Below are 8,932 nucleotides of genomic sequence, written 5' to 3' on the forward strand. Positions count from 1 at the left end.
AGTGGCTTTATCCATGATACCATTTAACATTAAATGGCATCATCAACTCAGTGCCTTTGTGATCTCATTTTAGTATCATTTTGACACTGTATGACATCATTTATTCAGTGACTTTATGCTAACTCTGAAGTTCGATGGGGTTGCACTGACCATGATGTTTTTAAAAGCATTAGAAATAGAAACGGCAGGAGCTGTCGTTGCTCCAAATTTGTACAGCGCATCACGGTCCCACAGGGCATTGTCCCTGTCCCCTGATGGTGGCAAGTGGTGTTAAGGACAACAGTAGCGGCAGCAGAGCGAAAAATAAGAATTAAATACATCATGAATGGAGTCAAGCAAAGGGCATGTTGCATTCACATGCTATGGTTTTAAGAAACTGCAGAGCAGGGCTCTTAACTGCTACATAAATGGTAAAAGAGACCAAAATACCTATTTCCAAAGGGTGCAGTAAGATTCCCTTTCAGCTATTTTATTATTCAAGCAAGTGATTAATGGTGAGATGGCATCATCTTCTCAGATCAGCGATATTATCCGGTGATCTGTTGCAGACAAACAGCATTATAAATGCAAGATTGTAGAGTTTTCCTCCTGTTTGTTTCAGATCATTAGAAAAATACGTAAACTCATTTTTTTCATTAATCTGGTTTTAATCGTTGATTGCTCCTGACTAAAACAGCATGTGTCTTTGGGAGGAAGTGTGTCAAAATTTGAAAGAAAGGGAGAAACGCTTAACAGAGGCAGTGCGATAGCAACCATTTCCCCATTTAAATAGAGGAAGAAAGAAAAACGAAAGAGGCGTGAAAGACGGGAAAAGGAAGAAAAGACAATTCAAATGAGATGACAAGCCAACAGTTACCAAGAGAGGACCCGCGGAGTTTTCTAGAGGCCAGCTGTGCTCGGCACAGGCTGTTCTTCGCTTGCCTAGAGCACCCCATGTGGAAGTGAAGTGTCCCGGTTGGACTGGGCCACTGCTCTCCCCAGGTCCTGGGGACTGGCCGTGTCCGTGGGCTTCAGGAGCAGAAATAGGAGAGCCCATGGCACCACCATTTCATCCCTTTAGTGGATCTGTACAACATTTCTTTTAGTGCCATGCTAGGCATTTCCCATCGGATAAGGAAAGGGGTGACAGGGGATCCCGTAAAAATAAAAGCTGCAGCTCAGACTTGCCACCACGCAGACGTAGGTGGAAGACAATGAGTAGCCGTGGGGCTGAGAGTGGGATGAAGCTGATGGTACCATGTCTCCCACTGTGGATATTGCCGCTCACAGCCCCTTCAGCCAGTGGCATGTTTCTCACCGGCATCCCAAGGGGACCCCCCAAGCCACAGCATGACATCCATAGGATGTTATTCTCCTCCCTATTTCCATTGCTGCTAACAGGGTTTGCTGCTCTTGTTAGGTAAAAAAGAAGGTGTCTTCTTTTCAGGCAGCGGTGTGTTTCCTGAGAATGGCAGCTCCCAGGCTTTTCATATCCCTCACCCCATTTTCTCCATCATCTTTGGCTCCAATGCTCTGTGCTGACTCCTCTTTCAAGGAGCAAGCACCTGCTCCCAACAAGGCTTGTCGAAACCCGCAATGCTTTCCCACGTTGTGCGTCGCTCCTCACCAGAACAGTTCCCAGCGCCTGTTTATGGAGCGAATTGTTTTAGCCGAGCTTTTCGCTGGGAAGATTTTAATGCTGGTGCTGGCATGCGCTTTTCATCCTTCTCGCTGAGTTGAAAAGGAGGAGCGTGGCTCATGGAGGAAACTGTCCAACCCTCTCTGTGTAGGAGGGTAGCGAGCGATACAAGGAGACAGATACAGCAGCGTTATGACAGCAGCTCGACAGGGACATTATCTCTGTGCTCTTGCAGGCTGTGGTGGTAGTTTTGATCTGATTTGCTTTGAAACTCTTAACTGTAAATAAATAAACATAAAGTGGATTTGAATCGTCGCTGTGCTGCATGTCTCTGCTTGCTCATTTCCTTGTAAAACCTATGCTTATCCCCAAAAGGGTGAATTGTGCTTTTCCATACACACACACACACACTAGAGGGGCTCAGCTGAGCCCGGACTGGAGCCGACCCATTCCAAGCTGGCACCATCACATCCTCCTCCCTGCAGACGGTGCCTGCGTGCTCGGGCAGGTCCGGCAGCACAGGGCTCTATAGCAGCCTAAGAGGCATTAATTACAGAATGGTTAAAACTCAGTTACCTCAACCAGGCTGTGGGCAGGAGTTAGAAGAAGAAGAAAACCTTGCTCTGTGAAATCAGCAACACCAAGGTGGGATTTCACAGGGGCAGTCGCACAGCTGTGTCTTTGCAGTGTCTTGGGGAGCCCTGATTAGCTCCCAGCTTTCAAAAGAGGAGAAGATTGGATATCCGCCTTGTGGATGGTCCTTCTATTCACTTTGCCAGCAGGTTTATTCTCAGAGCAGCATACTAAAATTGTGAGAGAACAGGAGGAAATGGCTTTGCAAGTGCTCCAGGCTGAATTTGCAGCATGGCAGAGGCTGGGAAGCGGCAGATTTCTGGGGGCAAAGCAGTATAACAGTTATGTTGAAGGAAGACAAATGGGGACTGGGTGCTTCAGAGATGCTACTATAGTCATTCAGTAATTCCCTGGATCCATCTGCTAGGAGTAGCTCCCAGCCAGCACGGAGCTCTGCGCTCTCCAGCAAGTCCTGGAGATGGTCACCTTGAAACTAATGTCCCACCATGGGGCCAGATGTGCCATCACAGGCTGGAGGTACCCTGGCGTGGGGGTCTCTGGCCCAAACCCGCTCCCAGCAGGGCCAACGCCACAGCTGCAGCAGGTCACTGGCCTCCATGTCCAAGTCATCCTACCTCTTGCACAGGGAGAGACTGTTTCCTTGGGGCCGCATGGGGTTTCCCGTGCTGCAGCTGTGCTGGTGGTTCTGGGGCCCTCGCTGTGCCCCTCCAAGCAGAGACCAGCCCCAGCATCTCTGGGACCCCTTTGGGCAGGAGAAGAAACTGTTGGATCTTTGCCTCCTTGTCTCCAGCTGAGTAAGCCCAGCTTCTCCAGCATCTCCTTGTATGCCCTGGCCCACACCCACAACTGCCAAGGTGTCCCCAGATCCCCAGGCTTGCTCTGCTTTGGAGATCCCTTGGAACCCCAGACTGATCCCAGTACCCAGATGGGGTCTCCCCAGTGTGGAGCAGAAGGGCGTGGTCCCCCCTTTAACCTGCCATCCACCCTGTGTCGAGTTGAAAAACAGGATGATGCCTCCAGATGGTCTTCAAGACACCTCATTTGGAAATCCAGAAAAACCTGTCTGGAGTGAAACTGTGCACAGGTACGGGGCTGTCCACCTGTGCTGGGCCACTGAGCTCCGGACCATGTCACCTCCATGGCGTCCAAGGAGCAGGAGCAAAATGATATCTGGAGGCTCCTAGTCAAGCTCTTGTGTGGTATTCTGCTGAGCCCAGAGATGTTGCGGTCACATAGCGACAGCTCGCCTTCCTGCAATCAGATCCTGGAGGCTTTTTTTGGTTGCACCCTGTATTCATCCTTCACCTCACATGATTTGGGGAATTGCAATTTCCAAATGGTTTGGGGATTTTTTCCTCTTGTGGTGCTGGCACCCAGGGAGGGCACAGGTTTCTTTCTCACACTGGATTTTCTCAGTTCTCCCTGTAGGGGCAGCACTTGCCTTTCAAGCTAGTCTAAAGGAAGAAAAAGATCTGTATTTTAAAAACTAATTCCTGTTCCTAGTGAATGCAGCTCTGATAACAGGACTGACGTCAGCATGAGCCTGTACTAAGTGGATTTAGTAGTTATCATTTATTTTAGTGTTCAACTTGCTGCCTAAAGCTGCTTAGTGATTTGTGTCCTGTGTCACCGTGTGAGCTCTATTCCTCAAATTAGAATAAGGTCTATAAATCAAGCCTCCCTTTACTATAATAAGAATAATAATAAAGATATTATGATTGTCCTGATCAAGTGTGGGCAATGGTCTTGCTCTGGACTGGAGATCTCCAGAGCTCCCTTCCCAGAACTGCTGCTGTCATGCCGCAGGCCAGGGAAATTAATGACACGATTTAAACAGATTAAATCTCTGCCTGGTTCCCTATACACCTTTCAGTGACACACTGGATCCTCTCATAAGACAGATGGAGGTCCTCTTACCAACTAATAAATATATAAAGTCAGAGAAATCTATAGGGCACCAGGTTCTCCATGTGAGGATGAGTATGAAACATTATTCCAGCCTCAGTGCTAATAGTTTTTACTGTAACTGCCTCAAGATACAATGATCTGATGCTGCCTTTAGGCAAGGGAGAAGTGGGGAAGTGAGGAGAGAAGCTGATGCTAAGATTCTCATTTTGATGGCAAATTTTGGTAACTTGATTTACAACCGAAATCCAGGTGGAGCTAGCATACATGACTTGAAGAGGACTGGAAAAATCATATAAACCATATAAAACTCAGAATCATATAACCGCCTTGCTACTGCCATGCGACAGACACTAACCCCTTCAGGGTGGCTAAAAAATTTATCAGTGTAAAAAAATGTTGTTTACGCCTCTGCTAATGAAAGAAAAGGCAACCACTAAGCACATTTGTCCTACAGATATTACTGAGGCTTGGACCTCTGTCACTTGGGCTGTGAGTGCCTTCCAGAGGAGACGATGGCAGAGGTTTTGAGGGAGGAGCGCGGGAAGTGGAGGCGCTCCCATCAAATTCAACAGGAGTTTTGTCCTGGCACGCCGGTCAGACATGTCAATCCTATTAGCAGTATTATTCATGGGTCACAGCACAAGGGCTGAGGGTTGAATGTGTTTGTTCTGCAAATTGGACTAATATTGTGAAGACCGTAAAAGAGGATATGTAACATGTTTGGCCTCTTGCTGGTATCTAAGATCACAGCATATTATGTTTCCTTGAAATTACATTAGCTCAGATCCAATTTTATGGTAACTTACAGCTAGAAAAGACTTCAATTTCATTAATAACAGCCACCATCTTTTTAACATTTAATACATCATAAATCATAGAAAAAATTCTGGTCTTGATTTGGAATGAGGCAGCTGGAACAAAATTAAGTCTGAAGCCCCTCGAGTTGGCCAAGGCATGGGCTTGCTCCTGAAAAGTGCTGCAACACCCAGGTAACCTGGCAGCCAGCAAAGTGAGAGGCTGCACTGAGTTTTTGGGTAAAAATGCATATCGTGGGGATGGCATCACAAGAGGTCATCTACAGCTCAGGTCAACACATCAACCCCATCCTAAAACAAGCTGTGAGTGGCTTAAACGCCTCTCGTGAGATGGGCCGTGCACATCATTGCTACACCACTGGCTGAGGGACAGATTCAGAGCTGGGGACTGTCCCACAGCTGTACCAAATGCCACACCAGTGCAGCGGCTTCACTGTCAGACCTCCTGGCAATCATTTTCTTTGCTGCACTCACTTTTACAGTAATGTTGCTGTCGTGACACACTCCAGTCACACCTCCATCACTGGCTAGAAGCAATTATCTCTGCAGCAGTAATTTGATTTCCGTTCTTCACCGTCACGGGGTGTGATATCACTACTGTATGTGCACCTTTAGTGCAATAAGGATGTATTGGGCACGATGAATAAGCACCAGGGAATAGCTCGTCTGGCATCACCCACTGTCCCACGTCCCTCAGAGTTCAGCCTTGTACACCAAGTGTTGCAAGCGTCCTTTGACGCCCACTTAAACATACAGCAGTAATAGAACAAGGCTAATAATAATAGTATTAAGTTGAGTGCTAAAACACAGGAAAGCTGTTTTTAACTGAGTGTGGCATGGCATTTTTGATGCAGGAAGGATGTTTGATGTAAATGTGGCAAGAATAATTCATGTTGGGTATGTACGTGAATACAGATGTGATTTGGATGGCATGCACAGGACTTTTAGAAATGGAAATCTCATTATCCTAGCAGTAATTCAGGACTATTAGAGGGAAGCTTAGGGTCTTTAATCAGCAAGACTGTATTAGCATAACAGTTAATTGCAATAAAGTAAAAGATGCTGATTAAAGAACATTTTTCTCCACCTAAGCCCTGCTACCTACTATATGCAAAAACATCAGTGGGCCAAATCCTGCCTCTGATTTGTTGAACCCTTCTCCTTCTCCCCAAGTCAAGGACAGAAAAGGTGGGTTTGCATCCTGTAAGGCTGGCCCCGAGCTGCATGTCTTTGCCCCGATCTTGCAACGGGAGGAACGCAGGCTGCCCTTTGCGCTTGCTTGGCTTCCTGCTCCTGTCGATGGAGCTTGATGAAGTGCCAAGCATCTTTGCACTGAGACCAGAAGGTAAGGCCCCAGGTGAAAACGCACGGCTCTTCTGCCTAATTTGACAAAGCTCCAGCTGGGGGAAATAGGAGGGCTTAGCCATGCTGTTACAGGGTTGTGCCCAATCCCAGGGACAGCCTAGGTTAACATGTGCGCATCTTCTTTTACCAAGCTGTAGAAATAGTGATATCTCATAGGGCAACAGCAACCAGCCACAAGGGCAAGGGAGGGAACATCTGTAACTGAGACCAGGGACACTGCTGTCCCTGCTAACCTTCCCCATCCCCAATCCACAACGTCACAAGCGTAAATTTGCAGCAAGTCCTGCTCGAGCAGCTGTTACCACAGAGTATTCTTGATCTGATGTTTGCAACAGTATCATTAGTGTTTATCCTCTGCAAAGATATATTACTTAGGGCCATGTGCTGCAGACAGGGCAGGATTCCTCATATCCCTGCAAAATATCCAAGGATCAAACAGTTCATTCTAGATTATTCAAGATTTGGACCAGAATCATGCATGAAGCCGTCTCTTTCATAGGATCACAGTGTCACCACAGTGCTGGACCTCTTGAGGTTCCTACTCCACCTCCTGTTTGCACCAGGAGTCACCTCCCATCTCACTGGGGGTTGGATGCTCCAGGGCCTGACCTGCTTGGCATCAGCAAGTGAAGCCAAGGACACATCCCTTTCTGTTGGAGAACACTGCGTCTTTCTGCTTATATATGATGCACTGGGTTTTTTCCCTTTTAAAGGCACTTCTCTGGCATATTTTAAAACCCACTGATCCTGAGATGTCAACAGCTTTATTATCTCCATGCCCTGGGAGCTGTTCTGCAAGAAGTGTGGCTGAGAGCAGCAAAGGGCTGTAACTCAGAGAGCCAAGTTCACCATGGCAAAAAATTCCTTCCCAAACTAGGTACAAATAAAACTGCATGTCTTCTTTGCCCCGGATAGGAAGCCTCGCTGGGAGCTCGACATGCCATTTCTTTCCTTTTGCTGCCACTGGAAGCCTTTCTTGGATGTTGTCTGAGATGGTCCCTGTATCCTCCTCCGCCTGATGCTCCAATCACAGCTGCGCTCCAAGGGTACAGCTCCCATCATGCTGGTTGCCCTCTGTGCCCTGGAGCTGCTCTTTACCATTGGAGAGATTGAAGACACCTCGAGATAAACGTCTTTAACTGTAATTTGTCCTGAAATTGTTGATTTAGGAAGATCATTGCGTTCACATCTGGCAGGGCACTCCTGCGAGGTCTCCTAGTTACGATGCTCCGTCTCAGCTGACTCACCCAGTTCAGTCTTAGCTCATCTCCTTGAAAAAAATGGCCCATAACTATGATCTTTCTTCTGGTGATGACCACACATTTTTCAGGGTTGGTCTGCTTTGCCTTCAGTTCGAGTACAAGAACTTCAGTACCGGCTGTCATCATGGATCTAGCTGCCCTCAGCTATTTCTGGGCTCTCACACAAACCTCCTATATAACCTTTAGAAAACAGCTTAGAATAGATCCCTTCCTCCTCCCTTTAGAGACTAGAGCTGGATACAGGCACAACAGCCATCTCCATGGAGAGCAGGGAACAAAGTGAAGCAATTTTGCTGACTCCTAATGTCTCCTTTCTGTCTCAAGAAATACCTCTTTTCGTTTGTTTGTTTCTAAATTGGGCTATTTATAAAGGACTATTCATCTTCCCTGGGTGACACAAGCACAAGTAGTTCATATAGGAATGGCCATATGGGGTCAGATGTGAAGTCCCATACATCTCCACCAGTGCATACGGAGCACAAAACTGCTGCAGCGAGACTTTCCCGGTGCCATGCTCAGTGCTGCAGGGCTTCTCACAGGTTCCTTTTGTGTTTAACAGCCCGTGATTATTTTCAGCTAAAAATAATGTACTCTAAGGTCTTGGAAGAATTAGTTGGCTTTCCTACACCAAGAAGAAGCGCTGACTTTCTGTGTCAGTTCAAAGTTATTCTTGGTAATGAATTAGCCCTTGTTCAGACCACAGGTACTTTAATGGGGTACTTGACTCTGCCTGCCTTGCTCATGGCTGCTTCAGGAGCCAAATGCCAATATACGCTCAGGAGTCAAACACAGAGTGCTTTCATCTGGGAAAAGAAAACCTATCAACATTGCCAAATTATCCAAGAGGAGATCTGCAACCCTGGCTGGCATAATGAAAGCTTTTGCAAAGCATGTTTTTCTTGTGCAAAATACGTAGGGGCTTAAAATCATAATAATGTCATAGTTTCAAACGCAACCATCATTTCTCCTTATTAAATAAACAACTCATAAGAAAATACTTGTTCATTAGCAGGAAGCCTTATAATGGCTACAGAAGCTACAAAAGGATATTCAGGCTGCCATCAGCAGCTTTGGTATGACCGGAAAACCCTGGGTGGGATCTTTAAACACACAGACCACAAGTATTTTGTTCTGTGTCTACTTAAATCAGAGTAAAAATACACTGACAACAGAGGGAGCAGATTGACTTTTCAAATTTTCCACGAGGTAAACAACAGGTTTGGCTAAGTACAACCAACTGATTTTTACCTTATGAAAAGCTTAAAGGTAGTTTTGGAGTTGAGGTGTGATGTAAGGATAGCACAAGCCATCATTTCAAATGAGAGTGTTTTGTAAACTTGCTCTGCAAAAACAGGCAATGTCTGTTTGCA

This window comes from Accipiter gentilis, chromosome 9 (genome assembly GCF_929443795.1).
Source record: "Accipiter gentilis chromosome 9, bAccGen1.1, whole genome shotgun sequence".
Classification (NCBI taxonomy): Eukaryota; Metazoa; Chordata; class Aves; order Accipitriformes; family Accipitridae; genus Astur; species Astur gentilis.